General features: G+C 41.0%; 1 long non-coding RNA gene across 1 annotated transcript; it reads left to right on the top strand.

Annotated features, from left to right (window-relative positions):
* Positions 1 to 2567: 2567 nt before the first annotated feature.
* LOC148056165 (uncharacterized) lies at positions 2568 to 25736 on the top strand. The gene is made up of 2 exons (XR_015703961.1): positions 2568 to 2728; positions 24871 to 25736. It is a non-coding gene; the product is annotated as an uncharacterized LOC148056165 (long non-coding RNA).
* Positions 25737 to 26324: the final 588 nt, after the last annotated feature.

Here is a 26324-nt window from a genome sequence, read left to right as displayed (position 1 = left end):
TGCTGGTGTTCGTTTTACCCTGTGCCCCTTTGCAGTGGGGAGGTGTGGGGCAGACCCCCTGCTCCTCAAAGGCAGCTGCAAAGAAAGTGAAAAAAAAATCCCCCCTCCTAACTGTTGTCCCACTGGCTTTTTCCTAGAGCAGAAGACAAAATGACTTCCTATATGTCAATGACAGAAAGTCCTCTGAGCTGTATTGGAGAAGGGCCCTGTGCAGGGGACAGTGACAGGGGTAGTTTTTCTTTGCTGAGTTGCTCTATGGCTTTTGGTGAGGGGAAGGTTCTTCAGGAAAAGAATAAAGGGGACCTCACCAAAAAAAATAGGGGGACTGGGAGGAGGAGAAGGGGAAGGCTGAAATGTGCAGTTGTCTTTTTGGTTTTAATAGGCTACCCATCTGGTCATTTAATGGTCTCATTTCTGTGGGTAATAAACTGTAATACTCAAAGCCCATGGATGGGATTGATAGGGTGTTTCATCAAGGCTCTTAGCATTAAAATAAAACAACCTCCTTCCAAAACCAGCCTTAATAACAGGTGTTATCAATGCATGCTAGGTTGTGGCTTATTTGCCAAAAGATGGCAATATTCAAATATATAAATTTTTACAAAGGGTAGAAAAGTAGAAGTTGCCACTGTACTGTGACTACTGCCACCTCTGCTCTGTCCTGGCCAGAGGACGTTGTCATCGTCCAGGGCTGAATTACATCATTGTCACCTCTTGATGCTTATTTGTAGAGCTCATGAAGCTGAATACTTTACTCCTGGCGGTTCACTGCATTTTGGACCAGATGTCAGTGTCCCCTGTGCCACCTCTCAAACATCTGGGGTGACTTTACGGCAGAGATGCTGGGGTGCTCACTGAGGCCGTCCAACACACAAAGCCTTGCCAGCTCACATGTCTCATGGAAGAATTCAATGGGCAGTTTTTCATTAACAGCAAATGTATTTGAGAAAATTCACCTCTGTTACAAATCTGCATGACTCTGCTGAAATTATATCAAGTTACATCCTCAGTCAATTTGGGCTATTATTTGATTTTATAAGTTGTATCAAGACAGTTTGGTTTTTTTTTTAAATTAAACCAGATCATTTCTCTTTTCTGTACCTTATTGCTAACAGAAGACTTTCACACAGCAAAGTTTACCTTTCATTTGTTCCTGTGTAATAACCCATTAGGTCTGCTGAGAAATACCATGTTTCTTATGCAATGTCAACACCTACTTCCATTTACTCTTTCACTTCAGAAAACACAGCATGAATCCCAGATGCTGCAGCATGCTGGTGTCCTTGACCCACTGGAGTGCTAAGAGAAAGTAATTAAAGGAAACAAATTGATGAGGATTTAAGGCTGGTAAAATGCACAGCTTTTTGTTTTCTTTTTCCCTGTTGCTGTGATGAAGTTCTCTAGGCAAAGTGAGGTTGAAGGATTTCCAGCTGGGTCGTAGACTCTGTATTGGTACTTCCTGAAGGCTAGAGGTCTGAATAATTTCAGGAATGCTTGGTTTTACTTTTCAGATTTACTTTTTATAGTTTGCATCAAACAGACCTCTGAGATTTCCTCTGTTACTAAATAATTTTCTCTGTTGGGTGAGGAGATAGGCAAGGTTAAATGGGAAGATCTCATCTAACATTTTTATCTAGGATGTTTACCAACAGAATCTACAAGAAATTTGTTTTTATCTCTAACTCCTATCTTCAGGTAAAAATCTCCTGTATTTTTTGTGGAATGTATCAAAGTCATGAGATGCATTTCAGATAGTTGAATAATTCAAGTACTGACGTACACTACAGCTCATATTTCCCTGATACAGTAACACAGACGTTATGCTGTTAGTTTTAAATGATTTATTCCCATGTGTTAATAAAACAATGTTTCTGAAAGACTCTTCCAGTCTCCTTTAGTTAAATCTTGAGTACTCTACCAAGTTTTCACAGTACCATCTGCAAATAAATCCAATGAAAACACATGCTTTTGGGGTTTCTTTAAGAAGAAACCCTTGCTTGAAGGGTTTCTTAACCGGTAAGACTGATGATTGGTGCAAGATAAGCTCCAAAAGCTCCAAAACACATAGTTTCAGCTAGAATTAATGTTTCTGGTAGGTATTTTGGGGTTTATCTTCCGTTATTTTATTTTTGGCTAAATAAATAAATAAAGAGAGCAGAGATTTGACACCAACCAGCTCTTCTGAACTTTGAAATTGCTGTGTACGTATTTACTCTATGAGATCTGGGGAGTCTTATTGCACCCAGAAAATACATTAAATCCCCTGAAGCCCTTCCCATCACAAGGGTTACTCAAAACACCTAGAAAAATTCTAATAAGTTTTCCTTTTTTTACAGGCTTAATTGAATTTATGCTTTTCAGATTTCTTTCTAACTAATAACTGGGTCCTTTTGACTGCTGTTGCTCTGGCTTGATGGGCACTCAGCTGAACGGGCAGCTCTTGGGTGGAGGGGCTTGGGACAGCTGCTGCTGGGGAGGTCATCAGGGATATGAGCAGTGGGAAGAGATCCTCCTTGATAAAAGGGGAGTTGCAAAGGTAGGAGGGTACAAGTGATCTTAGGGGCTCGTGCTGGAACTAAAATCCTCTGTAGAAGTTAAGTGAGGGAAAAGAAGGTTAGCTGTGACCTTCTCTTAGGCTGGAACACTTGTTAAAGAACTATGGCATGCCATGCTGGGGTGCTTGGGAAGCAGAGCGGGGAGAGTGATTTCTGGAGGTGGAGGAGTTAAGGTGAGTCCTGGGGATTTTTATATAGTGGGAGGCTGCATGAATCAAATGAGTCCTGAGAGCTGCCAAACACCGGGTAACTGAACAAAAAAAAAAGAAGACGTGTGCAGTCAGAAATGCAGAAAACCAAGGGTCGGAGTTGCAGCTGGAAAGCAGCCTGCTTCATTTTTTGCATTATGGGTGGAGTAGATGATGCTGTGCTAATTCATCTCTGCCTTGTGATTGTGGTGGCAGGAGCAGTGTGCTGAGGCCTCCTTCATGGCTGTATCTTGCATGTCCTTGCCTGATGAAGGATTTTACCAGGCACATGCAGCTCCTGGCAAAGAGCTGATAGGGCTGAGTAGGGAGCCAGCTTAACCCTGCTCCTGCTGCATACATAAGCTGAGTTTTCTAGTCTTGTTCTGTAACGTGCTGTTTGGTTGGGGTGAGGTAGGTGGAGGCTTTGGAGATGGCTTGTAGACAGTTAACTCGATGCAGAATGGCTCTGTCTGGCATGTTGGAGACCTCTTATTGCAACCCCCTAACTCTGCAGAAACGTAGCACTTCTGACCCTGACCTCCTGCCACGTGCGTTGCCAAGAGGGTCTTGTAGCTAGATGAGAACTGAGATAATAAGTGATTTACCAGAAGAGGTAATGGAATAAGGATGGATGCTCTCAGTCATAAATATTTTGGGTAGGGAATAAACATTGCAGATCTGTCTATTTATAAAAATGCTTTATTGACATTAGTAAGACTCTAACTACACCTGTGGAGGAGCTAACTATTATAGCTAAATGATAGGTGTTCAAACTGACATAATACTCATCAAAAGGGTTTTTTAAGTTTTGGAGCATAAAGTAAAGCAGTTGGTATGTAGGCACTTGAATAAGCAACACTTATGTACCTTACTTAGGTTAAGTTTTGATGTCGGTGTTTAAGGAGGGTGGCCTGTGCAGCTTGCTCCAAAGTCAATCCGTAAGTCAGCGAGGCAATTCAGAGCAGACCCCAGGAGTCTTCTCCATTTGTCCCAAGCAATGTCATCTCCACCCCGTTTGGGACTCATTCTAAATTAAGTGTTAGACATTTTATACTTATAATGTAGAATTTATGTTTTTAATATGATTTAAAAGCTGAAACGTTACTTCCACTGAAGTCTGGGGTTGAAAAGTCCCTTGAGCACTTAAGCAGTTAACTTTGAACAAAATGTATGTCATGAAGAAGTACCGAATTGCGTCAATTTAATTCCCAGGTGACTGGATTTCTCCTGGTTCCACCAAAGTAGCACAGAGTGTGTTTTTAGAATTTTGTTCAGTTCATTTGTTCATTAGTTTATTTTGGATTTGAGCCCACAAAAAATCCTGTAGAATGTGAACTTGGATTGCGTAGCTCTTTATACTGGATTTGTGTTCTTTTTAGGGCAGGTAAAATGAAGCCATTAATCACGTACCTCAAGACACATCAGTAAATGTAATATTAAATATGTACATCTTCCTATGCAATTACATTGAATATTATGTGTACTTAAAGACCTTCATAAAATTGGTGGAGGAGGGAGTTGCTTTATGCCAGTAGGACGTAGTAAGGTAAAAATACTTTGGAGTGAAAACCTGAACAGACTACAGATGTAGCACAATGTGCTTATTTCGCTGGAGGACCAGTGGCCATTAACCCAAATTGCAGAGCTTGCTCTGTATTCCCCAGTGCTGTTGTATTAAGTGGGTGAGTAGGCATTTTCCATTTCATAAGAATAACTTATTTTCCACCATCTTTGGCCAGGACCGCTGGCCTGGCTGATGGGGTTTCAGTGCTGGAAGATGCAGCTTTTGGGTTACCCTGCCATGTACTCATGGTGTGGGCTGGGAGGTGCAGGACTTTTCCTTCAGCTGCTTAATACTGTTTAAACAGTTGCTTCAGGTACAGCACATTTAAAGAAGTGCTTATCTGTAAAGCACCATCACACATACAGATGCACATTTATTCATCTCCTCTTTCTTTCCATCTGGCTTTATATTTCCAAGTCGTCATCTGAGTGGACCAAGGATAGTGAAAGGATGTCTGTTTTGGAGACCTGTATAAATGGACATTTGAAAGCCAGATGGGATTTCCATCTCCTCCTTGCACTTGATACTTCTTTCCTTTTTTTCTCTTCCCCTCACACAGTAACAGAAATATTAGTGAAAGAAAAGACACCTATTCATCCCGATCCCATGTAACCTGCCTGGATATCCCCCACTGCTGTAGGAAATATAAGCATGTGAGGAACCATAAATCTGCACAGACTATGGTTATTTCCAGTGTGCAGTGATGCATTTCAGCCAGCCCTAATAAGGGTCTGGACCCCAGTCCGTGGGACGTCATTGCTACTTTTCCTGTCAATAGAAAACTTACAGAGCTCTAACGTAAACTAAGTTATCTTTATTTTCTGAAAAAATACTGAAAAATAACTGCCCGTTTTTGAAAGAAAAGCAGCTTGGGTTAAATGTTAAAGCAGAAAGCCTTTAGACCCAATTCTGTTGCATCACTTTGGGAAAAGTCTGAAGTCACGACTTTAGGCATTTTCCCACCAATGAAAGCTTATGAAGGCTGTGCTTCTTTCTCTAATTTTTACTTCCCTATTTAAATCCCTAACACTGAAATATTAAGTAAAGGAGTTATAAAATTTGCATGTTGGGACCCTGACTATGAGTTTTGTGGCATTTTGGTTGTAACTCAGTAAATTGACCTGGGGGTTCACAGGTGTTGCCTGATGGAACAAGTGATCAAAGGATCTGGCGCTTGGATATCCATGAATTTTACAGGATGTTCTTGTGGCCAAGGACAGACCTGATAAAAACAGGAAGGACGGTTGTAATCGAGGTCTCAAAGACGAACAGAGAAACACAGCTCTAACAAGTATTAAAATTCCTTCCCCCTGCTTTCTATACAGGGTTTTGGATGTGTGTTCAAGTTAAAGCTTTTCACGTGTGAATCTCAAAATAAACTATTTTTAAAATTTTGAAGATATTTGGGAGTACCCAGGGAACACTGAAATCCATGGTATGGCTTTGGTGTGGATTAAATCCTACAGATGCAAATGTAGCGACTGGAGCCTACGAAAGGATGATTTAATAGAAGACATCTTAGATTAGGATTTGTAGATTAAATTTTTAGCTCAGCCACACACCTCATGTCTGGTCAGTCTGTTCCCTTTTTGCTAAAACAGGATGGATGTTTCCATTTGTCAGGGGTGGTATTAAGAGAACAAAATCCAATAACTGTGAGTGTCTCAGATGCTGGTGATACAAACTGCCCAGCTATTTGTGCAGGGGATTGGGGGTTTCTTGGCTTTATACAGCTAGTCGAATAGAAAAGTGATCACCTTCTGCTGTTCGTTTTCCTTTCCTTTAATTTCACCATATATAAAGAAAAGGAGTATTGGAATGACATCCAGGACAGGAAAACAATTATATTGCTTGTCTTTCTGCTTATCATTTTTTTTTTTTACTTTGCTTGTGGTTTGCTGTGTGTGCACGTTCAAATTCTAGCAAGCATTTGTGCAAGACAATGAATGTGATAGGCTGGAGAAAAGAAATAGAAATTACTGAATGTTGAAGCTTTTTAAGAAACGTATTGACTTAGGAAGGTTTTCTGCTGCTATCACGGTGATGTTCACCTACACTGGAAGAAAAACTTCACTGATGCATCCAGGTTCATATTGAGTGATTATCTTAATTTTTATACATTTACTTACATCCAAGCTGCTGAATTTAAATGACTTTGAAGAACTTACTCATTTTAAAGTACAGTTTTTAACCATCTTCGTTGTTGGGAATAGCTCCAGACCAAGTAAATATTTATTGAAGTCTCTGAATCACAAAGATAAATAACCCAGAATTTAATATTTTAAGTCAGTCTTATGATTTTTGATGCAGTCTTGTGATTTTTTGGAGGGGAATGAGGGGAGCTGATGCAGAATATTTTTGCTTCTCGTGTATTGGCAGACAGAGACAATATTTTCTCCTGGGCAGTAACGTTTGTCATGGATGGGAGTTCAGATCCAGGCTCTCTGCCTGCATCAGACTGAGCGACTTGCAGGCGACAGTTCAGAAAGCCTCTTCCCCAGTGCTGAGACAGGTTTGCATACAGTGGGCTTTGGTACTTCCACAGGTTGGGACCTGGAAGTAAAAAATTCTTCATTTAATACCCTAAGGGCTTCTGATGTACTGGGCACTCGCTGAGATCTCGACAACCACATCCATGCGGATCCCCATGGTATAGAAAAACCAAACTGGACTATGCACTGTTATTCTTTTGGGGAAAGTACATCTTGTTTGGCAGGTGTCTGTAAAGACTTTAGTTTTGTTGAAGGCATGAAGACCACTTTTTTTTCTGCCTGGGTCAGCTGATACTGTACAGCTAGCTGAATGGCACTCAAATGGCAGTGTTGAGGGAAGGAGGCAGCTGTATTCCCCTTTCTACTGGGAGAAAACTGATACCAAGAAAGGGAAACCCACTTCCCTGGGTGGCTCTGTATTGTTCAGTATTTGAGGTGGGTTTTTGTTTTGTTTTTTTTTTTTCTTCCCATGAGGCTCTTACTTTTCAGTGATATTCCTCATCCTTAAGTAACTCTTCTTGCATGCTCAACTCTGCTACCTTATTTTCCATATGCTAATGAAGTTTGGGCTGTTTGTTACAGTTCCCTAATCAAACTTTAAAACATCTGTGTATTTAATGAGTAGTACTGGCGGTCTTAACTATTCAGTATGGCTGGATGATGAAAACATTTAATTTTCTCAGTAAGATATATATAAGTCAAAGCTTCTCTTAAGAATGGTGCAATTAAATCCAAGTGGTCTATAGTTTTCCCAGACAACAAAACACTTGTTTTAGTTTTTGAATGTACATCTTCAACAGAGAAAGTTGAGACAACCAAAAACTAATCACAGCCAAAGAACTGGCTTTAAAATTCATGATCCGCCTTGAATACAAAGCTTTTCACTATGGCAGATGATGAGAAGATGCAGGTCTAATGCAAGTGGGGTATCTGGTACTTGAAATGACACAAAAGAAACAGTAAGATGGTCACAGACACAATCCCGCTATCTCCTAATTTTATCTGTTTCTATGGTAATGTTTTAACATCAGCATAGAGTAGCCAGTTGTGTTTCTTATCTGAGCAGTTAAGTTTTTTCCATGTAAACTGATCAGTTTAGTTGAAAGACCTGCTTTCTTTAGTTATTTTGCTTTTCCTATACAAGGATATAATTGTGTATTTTAATTATTATTTTTTTCTGCTTAATGTAGATTGTACATTTCCACTTCTAGCAAGCACCATTTTACAACCTGCCACATAATTTTTGAACTTGAGATGCTCCAGATAGTCCTCACCTGGCATTCCAGCTGCGGGTGGCTGGGGTTGGGTGCCTGACCTGGGCTGCTGTCCCCTTCTGACCAGGAGAGCCAGAACTATAAAAGATGAGATAATCTAATAGTATAATTCCTGAGAAATCCCAGGAAGATAGAAGGGAGAGAAGATGAAAATAAAGGTGAGGGGCAGTTCAGGAAAGGGGAAAGTAAAGGAGCGGGACGGACACTTTTTGCTTGGCTTTCCTATCTCCTGACACATACTGCAGGCTTCACAAATTCATAAAATGGCATTTTAAAATGTAATCTCTTCAGGCAAGAGAAGTAGATGGAGGGGATTCCTCAGTGATTGTAAATCAGGCTGGTGGCTGGAGCAGCAGCAGGAGCTGGCAGGTACTTGAGAGACCAGATCAGTTAGGTAGGAGCTGAAATTTCCTTTTGGAGCCCAACTTCAAGCGTCAAGGGACATATTCAAAGGTACAGGTTGCAGCTATGCTCCTAACTGAGATCTGCACCTTTGAAAACGTCCTTCCTAAATTTCAGTGCTATCTCCCCACTTCTGGTAGATCATGAGACACTTTTTCTCATTTTATGCTTACCACCAGGTAAACATGGGGGAGAAATACCTTTCATTTCTGGAGATTAATGTGAAATGAGGGCACAGGAAACTCAAGACTTAAAATAAGGATCTCTTGCTGACTGAGTTGAAAGAATTTCATTAATGGTAACAGGCTATCATCCTCAGCTGATGAGGGACATGCATGGACTGAGCAGGTCAATGTGGCACCCAGGTTCCCCTGACCTGTAGCATCCCTGACCCACCTGCACCTGGGACGCTGCTGAATGGCTCTGGGAAACTTATGGCTGATGACACTTATTGGGGAAGACAAATCCTAACTGGCAAAGGTTAGAATATATTGAGTTTATTCCATCTAAATCTGAGTTTATCATTTATTCCATCTAAATAGGAGTTTATTCCATCTAAATCATTAAATATGCATTTGAACACTATTGAAATGAAATTGCTGTATTTAGGGATTTTTTCCTTTTCTTTCCAAGATGAAACACTAGAGAAACTTCAATGAATTTATTCAACCGTTTTATGTTATGAAAACATACCAAAGATGTTTCAGCCCCCAAACAGGCAAAGTTCCAAGCCAAAGAAAATAAAACAGACCCAAAGTAATTATTAATAGCCAGCAAATATGTAGGTTTGCCTGTCAGACAGTGAATATGGATTATAATGTCTGACATGAATTTTTCAGTATCAACTAATTGCATTGCTTCTATCATATGATTGGACTCAATGATGTTAAGGGTCTTTTCCAACCTAAATGATTCTATGTTTCTATATAAAACTATGAGAACCTCAGAATATAAAAGAAAAGGCAGATTGGTTTCTGAAAAGCAAGTTAGTGTATTTTTATTAAAACTTGGAGACTTCTAGATTGAAAGGAGAAAAAAAAACGAAAGAACCCCCAACAAATCTCTTCTGGAGTGTCTTGTTTCCCCAGAGAAATCTGAGTTTCCCCAGACCCATGACCCCTTGTCTTCCTCAAAAAATTGAGTGTTGAGACCGATACCACAGTCACTTGAAAGGCAGGTTTTTGCCTCGGGGTACTCACTAACAGCATGTTTTTTTGGCTTCGATTTGATGATTTCCCTGTACTAACCCAACACAGAGAAGAGCAATTAGCAAATGTTGCAGTTCAAGGAGTTCAAAGTGATGGAGGATACCTGGCCAGCGCAGCCCCAAAACCACACTTCATTTTCAAGAATAACAATGTTGTTCCCTCCACAATTGATACAGCTCAGCACTGCTGCCAACAGGAGTTAATTCCAGATTTGAAGGACAGTCCTAACTATAAAAGATGGAAGATTACTGCAGAATGTCAATGGGTTTTAAATCACGGAAGTTGTATTTGCAAGAAAATCTGTCTTAACAGCTAACATCAAGTAACATATGGTCTTGGATTTGTCAATAAGAGGCATCTGAGCTCCCTTTTGGGAATATTCTGAGAAGCTACTAATTGTTGATGAGGAGAAGTGGTAGGTCCTTTGATTAAAATGATTAAAGTAATCTTCTGTTAGAGAAATTGCCCATTTGATATGAGTCCTTCAGACTTTGTCCCACTTCTGCGATTACTGTAAGAGCAACTATTTATTGCGCTGACAGGGGGTTTGGTGCTTTATGGATCACAGCACTTGAACCAAGACCTCCTGTATTGCAGCGAGCACTGTAATCACTGAGCAACAGTGTGGATATTTTCCTCTCTTCTGCCTCTATTCCTCCTCCTTCTGCTTCTCTTGAAGTGTCTTGTTTTCATTGTAATGCAAATTAGAAACCATTTCCAAGACCTTGAAATAATTTTATGAAATGAATCTTTGTTTTCCAGCCAGTCTTAATCAAAGCCCCAAGTCAGGCTGTGTTTCTGTAGTTTCCTTTGAGGCTGATTTTAGTTGTCTCTAAGGCGACTTGCTGCTATTGCAAAGAGCCCTCAAAGTGCTGGGGGTTTCAAATGCCATTTACACTTGCTGGAAGACCAGAGCGTTTGAAAGGGTTTAGCAATTTTATCAAGTCCTTCTGCCGTTGAATTATGTGCCCTTGATTTACAAGTGTTTACCATAGACCCTCACTAAAAATAAGAGATGTTTCTTGGATTTTCTCTGGAGACTTCAGTTGCTAGGAATACTTGACTTTTCATGCAAATATCTCCGTTTTCTCTTCTGTCTTCCCTTAAGTTTACTCCTTATCTGTAGTTTTGCCATTATTCAAGTTTGTGTCAGCTGCTGACACCATGATTTTCCTAGGTTTAAGAAGACAGAAAGCAGCTTCGGTCTCCTAGTCCCACCACTGTGATTCAGAATTAAGCAGAGCTAAAACTGGAACTTATTTCTGAGAAGCGTGTTAGAAAACACAGCAGAAGGAGGCTGCTCAGCCCCCTGGTTCCCTCCAGCTGTGGAGCGACAGGTTTCAACAGTGAACTTAATCCATGTTTAATCCAACCTTCCCAAGCTAAATATTTCTTTTGATGTTTAAAGAGGAAAAATGTCATTTTCTCTAATTCTTTTTGTCAAGGGAATATATCATCTGGAGATGAAGCCCTTTGAGTGTCAAAAGGCCTCCATCACTTATTGTAGCATTTCACGTCTTTCTTCTGCAGCCACCTTTTCTCGCCCTTTTCCTTGTGTCAATGCCCAACTGGAAGAAGCTGCTTCAACAGCTCTGTGGTAAACTGCCATCAGGATGGCACATATAAAACTCTATTGTGTTTCTAAAATACTGGTGTTTGCCTACATCTTAAGGAAATTAACTGTTTATAATGTTGTGAGTGGCAATTCATTTCCCTGTCTAAGGAAGGTAGCTCACCTCTGGAGAATCATTTCTACTTCCATTGAACCCTTTTGGAAACTTGGATCTGGGTGCTGCCTATAGCCAGAAGCAATGATGATGCATACGTATAGTTGAAATTGCCATCTTTTCCTTTTGGAAAGACTATTAGAGTATCTTTCTTTTACTGTTTCCTTTCCTTTTTTTTTTTTTTTGTAGTTTGGTGTGTGGGTTTGTTTTTTTGTCTTTCCCCTTCTTTGTGGTGCTTTTCTGTTTTGCCTTTTCTTTCTTATCTCTGTTGGATGGAAAGAGGAGATTAAATATTTCCTCAGAGTTCTCCACCACATTGCAGTTGCTGATCTGTTCTCAGCTTGGGTATTCACCAGGATTTCTAGCTGTCCTGTTCAGATCAAATACATAGCAGAAATAGCTGAACATATAGTATGGAAATACTGATAGGTAATCCACAGCAAACAGTAGTGCTGATGGTGTGTTATGTGCTGAATAGGCCAACAGCTGGGTGGTATTCAGGGCTCCCAGCTAAGCCATGCAAGGGGAGCTGTGGAAATAATGCTGGGTTGTTCACCAGTAGCTGCTTCTTTTGTCAGATTTGTCTTTTGGGGTTGTTTTGGTGGTTTTGTTTGTTTGTTTTCCTTTTTCCTTGTTGCTGTGGTTGTGCAAATTATACTGAGAACAGTAATACTGCGTTCTGGTCATGAGAGGTTAGGTTAGGTTTTCTCCTAAAAGCTGGAGGGAAAAAAAACCCAACTCTTTAGCAGTTGCGAGTTTCATTATAGGTCTAGAATTAAAAATAAACAGTAACCAGAATAGTATGCTGTTTTATTTGCAGTCATGCCTTTTTGTTCCTTTAAAAAAAAAAATCCATAATATGATGCTTAGGAGTTTGGCAGGATTCGTTCATGTGTAATCTTCTCTCCACCCATAAGTAGCTATATTTGTATTGAACTTTTCCTCATACAACTGCACAAGTGAAAATGAACCCCATATTTACCACAACTAGCTGAACCGTTTGTGTGTTCATGGCTCTAATATGTTTTGACCTCAACCTGCAGCCTGGGTTTTGTTATTTAGAGGCATGTCAGTACAGTGACATTTAGATTTGACTTGCTTTGGTTGCTGTTTGCTCTTTATTGATCAAACCTGCTGTACTGTAGATAGGTTAGTCTCCTAAGCTATATATTGTATTATTACCAGTGATAAGAGAGCATCCGTTGGTGCTATTACTGATATACATCTTTAGCCCATTAAAATGCAAATTTTAAGGTGTGCAGCAGATAGAAATCTCTGCACCTTAAAGCACTGAAAAGGCTGGCTAATTATGACTCCAACTATTTTTCAGATAAGTGAGCAGTAAGTCATTATAAAATTTGTAATGTGAATCCTTTTATTTCCCTTGTCCCCTGACTATTGAGCTGCAGATAATCTCATAAGGCAGTCTCTTGTTTCCAGAATTAGTGCCCAAGAGTTTATTCATTATTCTAAATTTGAAAGCAAATAGAGCTACAAAAACCAACTCATAGTGCCTACTATTTGTCTAAAGCCACATGAATACATGCAGCCCAAAGATGTATAATTTATGTCAACAAGACCAAAGATCAAGGCTTTTCTTATTGTGTAGCTATCAGATGCCTCTTTTGTTTGCAGAAATGATTTTTGGGTAGTCCTGTTTCTGGTATCTTCTGTCTCAAGGCTCAGCAGGAACCTGGAGATTTATGCTATTAAATATGACTCCAAGACAGACCTGATTTCTTTTCCAGCAGAGAGCTGCCCTCTGAGGACAGACCCTCTTGGATGTTGCCTAAAAGCCTTCCGTACACCAGCACCCCATGGTCTCCCGTGCTGCAGAACTCCTTGGGAAATTCCTGCCCTGAGCACTTAACTCTGCTGAACTATTACACCAGTGGCTGCAAACATATTAGCAAAAGAATATGTTTTTTTATCATAATGCAGTAAGAAATTGCCAGGATCATTTGTGCAATGGCATTTATGTATGGCTGAGCCTGAACGTCAATTTTTGTGTGTGGGAATACTTAGCGAGCAAAGCATACTATAGATTTCATTCCATCTGAATTTACTTTCCTGCGGAAGTGTCTCGATCTGATTGGTCTGGTATTTTTATAGTTTTTCCTTTTTGAACATGGATGGCCCCATTGTGTTGCAGTCTACAGCATGAATGCAGTTGCTGTGATTAAATAAAGATACAGGAAAAATCTGATCTTCTACTTTGCAACTTATGATCTTCTGATGTAATATGATATATACGATGATCATTTTTCTCTTTTTCCCAGGTTTCAACTTTTTGGTCAGGAGATTAACTGTGTATGTGTTAAGCCAGAAATAAGCCCTAGGCAATATGGCAGAGTCGCTTTGTAACAAAGCAGGTCTCAATATTTGTTCCAAACTGAAGAGGAAACTTTTCTTTGAGTTAAAGTTTGGTTAACTTTCCCCGTGTCGATTTTTTTTCTTTGACTCTATTTGAAGAGTCCACCTCCAGCTGGCTTTTGAGACACAACCAAGATCTTTGAATGATCAGCAGCAACATTAAAGGAAGAACAGAGAGCAGTTCCAATACAGCAGGTTAAATAGGAAAGTCTACGTCAGGAGCTTTAATTACAAAAATGACACTGTATGGCGACCCTGATGTACTTTGTGTTACTTGTATGCAGAGCCAGAGAAAGGGAAACCAGACAACCTCTGAGTAGGGTACAAGCAGGGAGAGATTTATAAATGGCACTTCTTGTTCCAGCTCCCACTGACTTTGGGGCACAGAAGGGAACAGTCCTGAACCCCTCTTTCCAGTGGGGACTGGGTACCACCTATCCAAAGTGTGGGTTTGGGATCCTCTCCCACAAAAATATTGTTTTGCCACTGGGATTTGGTGGGAGCTGGAAGGCAGCAGGTGAGTGCTCCTTGGCAGCAAAATGTTTGAACTTGTCTCATAAAGGCAAATTCAGTTCCACAGTCCTGGAAAAGGGCTCTTTCACTCACTTGCGGGAAGGAGGGCTGGAGGGAGAAAGGAGAGTTTCTATGATAAAATATGTTCTGGTTTTGAGGCGTTTTCTAAATGTAATTGGACAAGTGCAGCTCCCTCAGCAGCTACTGCCAGAGACTTTACAAGCAGAGAACTAAACACTTCTATGCAAGATCCCCTATATGCGCATAGCTGCTGGCTCGCCTATAGGGCCATGTGTCCCAGCCTTCCGGGACGCCTTATATAATATGGATTTTTAAGTTCTCTATCAAACAACAGAATAGAAATCTGGATGGTGAGGGAAAATAAATGCCTCTGCAGATTAAAATAATAGAGGCGGGGGGAAAGAATAATCTAGACCTTAACTTCATTTGTGCATGGATGAGTAGTTGTTCCCTAGTTTGCACATGGGCATCGCGTAGAGCCTCTGCCTGTAGGAGTGCATGGGCTGGTACCAGTTCAGGATCTCTCCCCCCACTGGTTTTGGGAGCTTTCTGAGGAAAAGAAGCTCGACCTCAGCCCCAGCAGCATGGGAGCATTTGACTTTCAGATTTGAAGTGCCTGGCTTGAATCCTGCTTTCCGAGGCAAGTCTTTGGCATGGATTCACTCTGGGGCGCGGGTGGCATTTCTCTTTGTGTTAAGCTATAGTGGAAGGGAGACAGGATAATGCAGCCAAAATTGGCTTTTTCTGCCCCTGGCCACTTCAGATCAATGAGAAGATCTATGGAAACCCTCAACCTGGAGAAAATAAAGAAAAACAAAGGGAAAAAACAAAACTCTTCTCCTGAGTGATCGTTTAAACCCCTCTGACAGGCCTGGAAATGGAATTTCACTTTCTCCTCTGCAAGTCCAGCCCTGATTGTTTACTTTTATCTGCAGACTTGTCTTCACTAGTTTTTCACTTTGAGTTAATTGATTGATTGCCACAAGGTAGTTAGTTAACACAATTGCAAACCTGTCCGGGTGCTCCCCAAATATTTATTGCAGTGCTGTTACCCTGAGCCAAGTCCCAGTATTAACACTGGGGACACATTTGAATAGAGAAACCTGTAGCATTTTTCTACCTGTTGGTCTGTGTCAGTATAATGTCCACAAATGATTTTTAGATGTCACAAATGTTAAGGCCAAATTTGTGGCAGGGGAAGTAAAGGTGACCTTTCCCATTAAATAAAGGATTTGTAATTTTAGTAGCTAAGGTAAACTTTAGCAGGACGCAAGTAACGTGTTAAGATACTGATTCCCATAGTGGAGATTGCTTGAAAGTATACAGTGACTGTGTACAGCCCAGGCAACAGACTGTAGAGGAGCATCTTTAAGTTAAAACTATAAGTTTAACTATGTCTTAGTAGAAAGCAATTACCCAGGCTGAAATCTGACCCTGCCATCAGGATTAATATGCCATCATTCTTGGAGAAAATGCCTTTGGATATTTAGATTTCATAAGCAGATAGAGGACTGGGTTTATATCTCAAGAGAGAGAGACAAACAGTAAATAGCAGTAGCTCTAGCAGTTGGCTGATTACAGAAAACTATTAAGATGTCATCCTTTGTATGGCTAGTGCCACAATTCCCATCACCTCTCTGGCAACGTAGAGCTCGATTGCAGATGTGGTTAACACCTTTGCCTGTACAGCTATGATGTTTGCACGCATAATATAAAGCATCTTGCCCATAGCCCGTTCTTTTCCTCTTACATAATTTGTTGTGCCTGCATAATAGTATACACTTTTATTCAATCTTTTACATATAAATGAGTTTTATTGAATAAATGTTGCCATTGTCCATTCTCCACACCATATTTCAGCTCTGTAACTCCAGTGAGTTTATGATTCCTCTTCGATTCTATTGCAGTAACAAGTTTGTTTATTGCTTTTTAAATCTCCTGCACTGACACTGTGTAAAATTAAGGACGTGGTTAAATTCTTTATAGTTTCAAAGTGTTTTTAAAATTTCACATTTCCATAACCTTGGGTGCTTAGTGGCACAAATCAAACCCAAGATGTTGTGGCTAGCAGGGTCCAAGCTCGTGGCAAGCTGCCGCAATCTGCTGGCAAAGTCACTGCAGAGCTTTTGAGGTTCCCCGTGCAAAGTCAATGTGCTGCTCTTCTTTGGTGAGAAGGACTGAAATACTTATAAGCATTTTCATCTACTTTTATTGTTTCTCCTTTTGTTTTATAAGTCTGTGTAAATCCAAGCTGGGAATCAGTGGAGGTGTGTGGCTGGCTATATTTGAAGATTTTTCTGACTAAGCCAACTTTTTTTCCTCTTGGATGACAGAGGATGTTTGTGTATATATGAAACATTAAGACCAATGCAGTGTGGATTTGAACAGGCTCGTCAGCTACTATTATTGACAGAAACTGATTACACAGCCAGTCTCAGGGCTAATACATGCACAAATAGTGTAACTATAACAAGAGACATCTGCAAACATTCAAAATAAAATGAAAAACCACAGGTCCTAATCCTCCTCTTCCTTAAGTCAACAGTTCTGCCTTTCAGTGCGGTAGGATGTGCCTGTTGTCGTGGTATGCCATAACCCAGCATCAGCTCTGAAAGCTGTCAGCAGGGCAGGGGCAAAATTGGAAAAACAATGAGGGTTACTCTGTTCTCTGGCTGGTGGAGCTCAGGATGCGACTGGTGTAAACTGGGGCAGAATGGGGCTGGGCAGCATCCTTGGGTGCTGTTGGGGCCAATCCAGTACCATACTGGGGGTAAGGTCAGTTCTTTTTTGGAGAAGACAAGCATTGCACTAGCTTCAGGTGTCCTGTGCTGGAGGCTAACAGACTTCATAGACAACTTCTAGGATCTTTGTATCATCAAGTTTCAATATAAAGTTAATTAAAATATGATTGATCACAGATTTTTCTAATACAGAAAGGGGTTTTTAAAATAATGCTGTAGTGACTAAAATTGTACTTGTGTGTGCAAGTACATGAAAGTATTTGTGTTCTGTATGTAGCTCACGCTTTAACATGGAGCCTTGTAATAGCTGAAATGTTAATTAATGAAGCAAAATCAGAGACTTAGGCAAATGGAAGATTTTCAAACAATCTTTTCAATAATGTAACCAACACGCGTTTTTCCTTTTCATTTTTGGTCTAGTAAATGGGGAATGTTTCAAACCCTTTGACTGCCACACTTGAAATGGGGGCTACTTTTTGGCTTATGAAAAGATTTTTGCGGCTGTTTGGCTCTATTTTGTCTGTGCACTCTTCCAAGTGTAGAAATGCTCTCCCCTGTTAAAGGTGGTTATTGAACTCCTCTCGTACAGTATAGCCTTTGCTACAAAGCATTACATTATGGGGTCAAGAGAGAGGACATCAGATAAAAAACGAATCGCAGCCCCTACGTTCCCAGGTAATTCAGTGTATTAAGGAAATAGAGAAATTTCCATGGGAGTGAAATGGCAACTAAATACCAGTTGAAACTAATGGCAGGACTCCCACAGCCTCAAACGGTGTGAGAGTCTGGCTATAATTCAGTCGCCGCTAAATTACTGCTGCTGTTTCAGAGAAGGTTAGTGAGGTTAGTTTATTACAAGCACAGTAATAGGGAGGAATTCAGGGGAAGAGGAGAGTTTCAGGGTGAGATGAAATAGCAGAATGAGCCGGCCCTTCTCCCTCGGCTGGGGAGTGAATGAGCAACACGAGGGCTGGGACCCGATTCCCGACTGCCACGACCTGCCGGAGAGGGAAAAACAAATTAACTCCAGCAACAAGGTGGAGGCGAGTTTCTTCCTTGGCCTCCCCAGAGCACGGGGGAACCAGGAGCTGTATTGCAGCCTGCCAGCAGGGCAGGCTTGCATCTGCTCCCTGGGTTGAATGATAATTTTACCAAAGCAATCTAGGGAGTTTTTTGGATGCTGAGCTTGATTTTGTTTATGTGCCCTAGCTTCAAAAATGAGGGTAATACATTATACAGTTATAGGTTGGATTCAGGTCTTAAAAATGAAACAAAGTGCATTTAAAAGCTTTTTTTTTTTTTTTTTAAACTGGAAAATATAGATGCCAATCTACTCTACTTTTATATCGCTTTCCTTGCTGCACTATCTGCATTTCTTCCAGTAGCGCTTTAAGTGTCGTGGCTAACATCTGACACGTGTTTCATTCTTCCTATCATGCAGTATTTCAAAAAACCAACAGTAAATTCTTTGCATAATGTATGGGATGATTTCCTTGGAGTAAAATTGTGCTATGCTTCAGGGAACAGCCTCTGCCTGCTGCTCAGTGATACAGCCCTGCTTGCAAACCCGATCTGTCGCTCCCTGATGAAGTGTTTCATGTCTATAAATGTGGTGATGTTTTATGTGGTCCACACTCAGCCTATGATCTCAACTGCTCCCCAGCTGCTTCTTTTGGTGCCTTTGCTAGAGATAAAGGTGTGACTGAAGCCCTTGCAGATGGATCCCAGTGAGCTGTGAGGTTGCTCAGGTTGGCCAGTAGTGACTCCAGGGAGCTCAGCAAAGACCGAGAAATTTCCCCCAGGAAATCCACTGGGAATATAATTAGGTGGCAAGTCCAGGGTGAGTTGCATGCTGCTATAGTTAGCCTAGTTTAACTAATTAGGTTATCTTAAGTGAGTGTAACCACAGCTTTGGTCCCGATGTAGGGATGCAATGAGAGTGCAGCTGCGTGTAGGGCAGTCAGGGGTGTGGGGCTGCAGCAGCATCCCAGGGATTTCTGTACTTGGCTGTATTCTTAGAGGAGAATGACATTGAAATTAGTCATACAGAGGCTACAGCTGCTAGGAGGATACTTATTTGCAGTGTGGATGTAACCATATTTTGGAGCTGGCGAATGATGTTAAGTCAAATACTCCAGGGGTCAGGCCTAATTAAGATGTTGGTATCGGATTCTGAACTAATTATGCAGGGAAAGTGAGCTCTACATCATTATGTGCAAGTTGTTGCACACAAAGGTAATGCACGCTGATTCGTGTAGTGGAAGGAGATGTGATCCATAATGCATGTGTTGTGCTGAAGTCAGACCAGCCATCCAGCCTGAACTGAGCAGCAAGGAGCAAAGGGGCTGAGGCAGTCCCAGTCACTTAGAGTTGCAAAAGCTAATTGAATAGCAACTTATTTTTGAGGAAACAGTGGTTTGCTGGAGGATATTCCACAAGGGAAGAATGAGGCTAAATTCGTTGGATGCCTCGTTCATTGTAAATAATTCACTCCGCTGTAGCTGTGTGGCGAGGGCACCCTGCAGCCACTCTGCTGAGCAGCCTCAGAGCACGGCCGGCTTCTGCATCACACCAGCACTGCTTCCAGCACCGAAAACATGGCAGAGTCTTGAAATGCTTTGAAAGGTACCTTCTAACAGCCCTTCCTCCAGCTTACAACAGCTACTTACACTTTTGGTGATGCTGCTCCTGTTGTACACATGCACAAAGTATCTGACATTGAGCCACAATGAAAATTTTCTGAGAAGCAGCATTTAATAGCTGTTCTTGCTCCCATGGACACCAGTGGCCAGTTCCACTGAATTGACGAGTAGCTCTCAACTGGCATTGCTTAAGCCAAAAGACAGAAAGCCAGGATAGAAATGATAAGGGCCCTCAAGGATGTAAAAGACTGATACAGAAATGATGGGAATAATCTGTTTTCCCTTATGTCAAGAGGCAACAGGCTTATACTGAAGCAGAACCAGGTTAGACATTACGGGACAGCTTTTCTAATGTTAAAGATAGGAAAAGGTGGGAAAGGTCTTTAGACATCACCCTCTCCATGCAATACATTTTTAAAAGGCTTCAAAACTAGGTTAGACAAACATCTGGGACTATAGCCCAGTGACAGCCATGGAAGCAGTCTTGCTACTGCAACTCCTCCTCCTGCTCTGTGGCTTTACTTGTTCCACCCTTAAAAGCCCCATGTCCTTAAACAAATTTTTCATATATCATCTTCGTAAATAAATAACAATGACTTAAGAAGGGCAGTTTTGTATGGGTCTTGCCTGCAGGCTGTGGTACAGAATGATAACTTCTGAAACTGCCATTTTACAAGGGACTTTTCAAATCTTAATGACACTTCATTTAAGCCAACAAATTTCTTCTCAAACCAGTCAAATTTTGGAGTTACTGAATAACTTATTTGAACTCTGTGCTTCAGAGATTCCTGGTAGACAAGACAGCTATGTACAAATGGAGAGCAGGACACTGTGTCCTGGTTTCATAGAGGCAGCCCGTGTCACTTAGTGCACTGTCCCTGTTGGTTTTCATCAGGGCATTAAAATGACCCAATTTTCTCCTGCTTTGCTATTATCCTCCCTTGCTTACAGGTATTGGTGACATTTTAAAGTCATCCTTCTTTGCAGAATATCAGCTGCTAAGATATCAGGACAGGTAGTGGAAATTGCATCCAAAAAAGCATCCAAAAAAGGGTTTCTGGGCTGAAGTGATGCAGATTTCTGTAGGCAGCCTGCTTTGCTCGCATCCATGCCGTGATGCGCTGGGCTCACTGCTTTCCAGGCAGGAACCGTGCATGAACAGGCAAATGGTTCGGGGAGATGGTAGCTGAAATAAAGATGTGGGTAACAACAGAGGTTGTCATCATCACATCTTTGGACCTTATCCAAGACAGGAAAAAACCCTGATGGTAGCACTGCATAATAAATGCAATATAATCAGAACCTATTATAATCTAGTTCTGCTTGAAATTCAAGTGGTTTGGACTAGAGTTCATTTTATATATGCCTGTAAATAAAGTTAATGTGTTCCCTACTTCCCCTTCCCCCTTACTCTATACTGTATCTTAATGAATAACAGGCTTAATCACTCTGGTATCAAGATAGCCTTTTTACAGCCATGCAAATGTTCTTTGGTATATAATTTGTACATGCTTCACTCATCTACTATCATTGTTCTTCCTAAATGAGAAAATGCAAATGTTACACCAAGGGCCTCATCTTCATAGCTTACCGAATATAATTCCTGACAGCAACATGAAGCTGTTTAGCATAATTTTCCTGTTAATAAACTGCCAATTACAGTAATTTAGTTCTTAGCTTCCAAAGACCAAAAGGTATATGATGATTTCCAGCGCCCTCCCAATTAATGTCTCAGTTTATTATTTTGGTATGTCTGAGAAAACAGAAAAATGGGAAGGACTTGTTTAAAGATAATACTAATGCAATTTCCTTTCACAAATTCAAAAACTTTTCTCATCTGAGAAGCAAAATGCAATTTTGTTGGTACGCGCTCCTCCTTGCACATGCACATTCATACATGTAAAACACTAAGAACAGTGTCAGAGATATCTATATTACACACAAATGTGAGTCAGCTTGAAAAACTACCAAATTAAACTTTGTGAAAGCTTTTAGAAATACCTGCTAGCATGAAAAACTTTTTTTTTTTTTTTTTTCCCTCCCAGTAACTTCTGTTTGTTGCTCAAATGCTTCCCGAACTCAGATGGTTATACAGCACTTTATTAAAGTCAGTGTGAAATACTGCAAGAGGGCGGGGTGGGGGGAAGAGAATATTTAAGGAAATGTTTATAGTTGCTGGAAAAGATTCAGAAGTATTATATTTAGAAGCAATTATGTTTTGAGCAGCTCTTCACGTAGTGTTCTCTGTTCAGATCTCTTCTCAACCTTTCTTATTAAAGGGAATTTGCATGAAAACAGAATCCTTGGTTCTTAAGAGTTTATCTGATCTTTCTGCTTATTTCCCACTCCCCGCTCCATCTGCCTCTGAAATCATCATTCTCCATGATAAAACAGAACGATTTCTGAGGCAAGTTGGACTGATTTTAATTGAGGAATAAGCAATAGAGGGGATCTCAGGAGTTAAAGGTCCTACTTTTAATGCAAGAATCTCCAGTGGGTAAATGTAGGAAACAGAAATGCTTTTGATTTGGGGAGATAAAAAAATAACCTGGCTAGATGGAGCCTTTCAGATGGTTTGTTTTGGGTACCGCCTTTTTTCTCTCCTATTTGGAAGTAGCTCAAGAACCTGTCCTGTGTCTTCTGATCTATTATTTCTTTCAAGAATACACCTACAGATTCTGTGAACAAATTTTGCAAATTTTGGCTCAGATAATTACATCTCGGTCAGAAAAAAAAAAAAAAGCAAGTGAGATTCCCCAGGGAAGTGGTTGACTCTGCTATGCTGAACATGTTTAAGACTCAGCTGGACATGGTGCTGGGCCATCTTGTCTAGGTTGTGCTAGAAAGACTGGACCAGATGATCCTTGAGGTCCCTTCCAGCCTGGTATTCTATGATTCCATCCTTCCCACAGCTGTGTGCAATCCTTTGCAAATGTGAGAAACATGGCTGAGCCTCCTGTTGCCTGCCGAAGGATGGAGGCAGGCTGCAAGTGATTAGACCTCAACCATAATATTTATTAGATGTTCAGGAGTCAGGTTTGGCAGAAAAATTTCTGTTACCTGTATAAATACTCGATTTAAAGCCTGCTCTGAGTTCTCTGAGCACCTAGAGTGGGCTGTTTCAAAGGACTTGGCATTGGTGTTGCTGGTCTCGGTAATGAAAATGAATTGACTCCTGCGGAAGCACAGTTAGGTCAATGCTAAGTGGTTACTTAAATTTCACCCTCCTGGAAGCTGTGTTTAGAGCACAAAATTGCATGTAGTGCCATCACCACATCTTATTTGCCCAGTCGCCTCTCAGTTTCAGTGAATGCATCACCCAGGACCTCTGGCACCTGAACCCAAGCAGCCCCCATGCCTAAATAACTGACCCTGCCCTCTTGCTTTTGGTAGCTAGCAGAGCAGCTTGCTTGCCTGGCTGGCTCGGTGCATGGCCAACATGGACAAGAGGTCCCTTTCATCCAGAGACTATGGCCGGATCCAGGGTCCTGCAGGACCACCTGCATGAGCATCCTGATTACCATCGGGACAGTTCAGCGTGAGCCAGTCGCTGTAGCAAGACATGCTCTTTGCAGAGGAATTGCAATAGCTTTGAGGGAAAAAAAAAAAAAAAAAAAATCCAAGTGAGCTTGTTTGGGGACTTTATTCAAACAGAGAGTGCCCTGTTAAGCTGTCTGCATGCCTTTGATGTTGTTGATGGCATTTGCTAGCTCGGCCAACTCCTCCCCAGTGCAATGCCTCAGGCGAGGGCTCAAACCAGAGAGGTTCCTCCAACGCTTTGGAAGCTAAATTGAAACAAAGTTACTGAAGTTATTAAACTTTAAGAAGGTGCAAGTGTATGTGCCAGCTAGTTACTTTTTGATAAGTATATACTATTAATAGCACTTTAAGAAACCCAACTCAAGATCTGCAGTATAGGCATTCTTCAAGACACTTTTGACTATTATGAGATTAATGGATATGGGGCAGTTTGGAACCGATACATTAATTTTAATCACTTAGCTCATTTTGTATTAATAAGAGAGAAGTGGGCGAATCCTATAGAAAGACATGAGAATATATACCTTAAAGGCATATGTGGTGATTATGCATTTTGTCTTAGAAAATTATTGCTAAGCACTGAAAATAACTGACAACCAAATTTATCAGATAGACACATCCAACACAAAGGGCAGTGCAGCAATATATACAACAGCGGCAATGCCACTTTTCTATTAGGTTAAGCAAATTCTGAAATAAATCTGGGGAGTGAAATAATTGTATTTCTTCCCACTGAAGACCTTCATATGTGTGTATTGGGAGTGTGCTGGAGTACATTTGCCTGTGCTTTTACCGTGAATGCAGGCTCATGACCATGTTATGGTTTTTTATACACTTGAGTGTTCGATTGCAGCTGAATGACTCAGATTAATCATATCACTTTTCAAGTGCCTTTGGTATCAGGTTTTTTTGTTTATAGACTAGAGACTTAGGGCTCTATAGTATTTCCCTGCTGGCCTTGAAACTCTTCTTTTCTAGCCTGACCTTTCTCCCCTGCTCTCGCTGTAAGCTCATCACCGTAGCCTGAGGCTGGAAAAGCCTGACAAGGGGCTGCCCTGGAACTGGTGTCAGGTTATTAAATGGAACAAGGAAAGAGCTCTATACAGGAGTGACGCCCCTTTGAATCTGCCCCGGGGCACCACCTCTCTGCCTATGTGCATTATGTCTATACGTTATCAGCCTGAGGACCGGGAGCCCTGCGGACGCTGCCGGTGTTGCACCTTGTGTAGGGCAGGCTGAAGTGCGGCTGCCATCCCGCTGGGTTTGCACTTCGTTCAGCAGACAGCCCAGAGGTGATTTAACGTGATGGGATGGGATGCGATGGGATGAGCTTTCATCACTAGGAAGCCTACAAATGTTTGTAGTTATAATTAGGAAATGTGCTAACACTCCTATTAACCTGATTGATGTGAAGTCTTGGTTAGGCAGAAAACTGATTTTTTTCCCCAAGTGACTGCAATAGAAGATCCATTTAGTTTGAAATGGGAATTATAAGGAGTGCAAATTTCTGATTATGCCTTTAACCAATGAACAAATCGTTAGGTACATCTTCAAAGGTTTGTAGTGATGGAAGAAATCCCAAAATGAGGATATGTGTTATAGGAGGGCAATGGTTTTTTTTTTCTTACAGATAGGACCACAGCACAGAGTCTGGATGAACAGCCCCTATGCAACCACCATCCTCTGTCCCAGTGCCGAGCTGTGTTGCTGACCCAAAGTGAAGCTTGCTGACACTGCACCATCCTCACCAGCTATCAAATTTAGGACATGTTTGTCCTTCCAAAAGGACAAGATCATTTTAAAACTGGGAGCAGAATAACCACATAAAAAGCTAGGTTGATTATACCAGTGCACCAATACAGGCATATAATTCAGGACCCAGGCTGATATTTGCAATGTCGAGCTGTCCTTGCCACCTTGAGTCAATGCTATTTCCGGTGTCTCTGTACTGTCTTCCATGGCACCGTGAAGATGTTCCCTTGCTGACCTAACACGGCGATAAAGAAATCTGCTCTCTTTTTAATGCAATTCTGGGAGAAAATGGCCACTTTTCAGAAATAAAATGGTTTCTGCTAAAGGTTTACCCGGTACAAATGCACTAGTGATGCAGCTGTAGCTGTGCTGTGTGGCTCTTCACAATGCAAAGTTTCTGACTTAAAGAAGAGCTTGTGTGCTCAAAAGCTTTTTTTTGTTCTCCAACTGCATTCACTGGTCTAATAAAAGATCGTAGCTCTCCGTGCAAACCTTGCTGTCTATACAATGAATTAAACTCCTACATCCAAAAGGACTTGTCGTTGACCTTAAAAACCTTGAAAACCTGTTAATATTAGGCAGACTGAAGAAGATATATAGAACCAAGGTGGATCATGTTTTACTTGTACACAGGCAAACAAAGTTTTGTAATATAATCAAAGGCCAAAAATTAGCTCTAAGTAGATGAACTAGTTCCGCAATGACAGTTATTGGACAGCACTTTATCCCGTTATTATTTATGTATTAGTTGAAGCCACAATAATATTAAAGTCACCCTCACTAAACATACAACACTCTGTAATTTGACAGCACTTCATAAACATTAATGAATTAAGCTGAAGTAAACACTTCTGTAATATCAACCTTTCCTGAACCGATCTGCAAAGGCAGATTAAAGGCAATGAGGAGCACATTGCAGTTCAAGCACATTAAAACCCCTCATTGCCTGTCCAGGGCTTGAGGGGGGGGGGGGAAATTTGGACCTTCCATCTGCTGCAGACCCATTAATGAAGTATCACAAGGGGCTTTTATGTGCCCTGTCATTTGGACATTATACTAATCTGGGGGAAGGAGAAGGGTCAGGATAAAAATACAGTCCAAAAGGACCTTGCAAACCTCGGTGAATTTGGGCTTACAGTGATAGAGAAGATCTGTGTGTGTGGGCTGAAAAAAAAAAAAAATTGTACCCCAAGCTAGTCTCATATCTCACTGGTTAGTTGTCAAAATTCAGGCAATGACACCTTCAGGGATTATATTCATGGTAAAATAACCCAAGCCGTGAACCGATATGCAACAGCAGCAAAGCAACACAGTGGCAGTCAGCAAAAACAG

This window comes from Nipponia nippon, unplaced genomic scaffold (genome assembly GCF_047370975.1).
Source record: "Nipponia nippon isolate SJK-2023a ecotype South Korea unplaced genomic scaffold, ASM4737097v1 scaffold_17, whole genome shotgun sequence".
Classification (NCBI taxonomy): Eukaryota; Metazoa; Chordata; class Aves; order Pelecaniformes; family Threskiornithidae; genus Nipponia; species Nipponia nippon.
The sequence above is the reverse complement of the archived record's forward strand: the minus strand, read 5'-3'. Positions and strand labels throughout refer to the sequence as shown.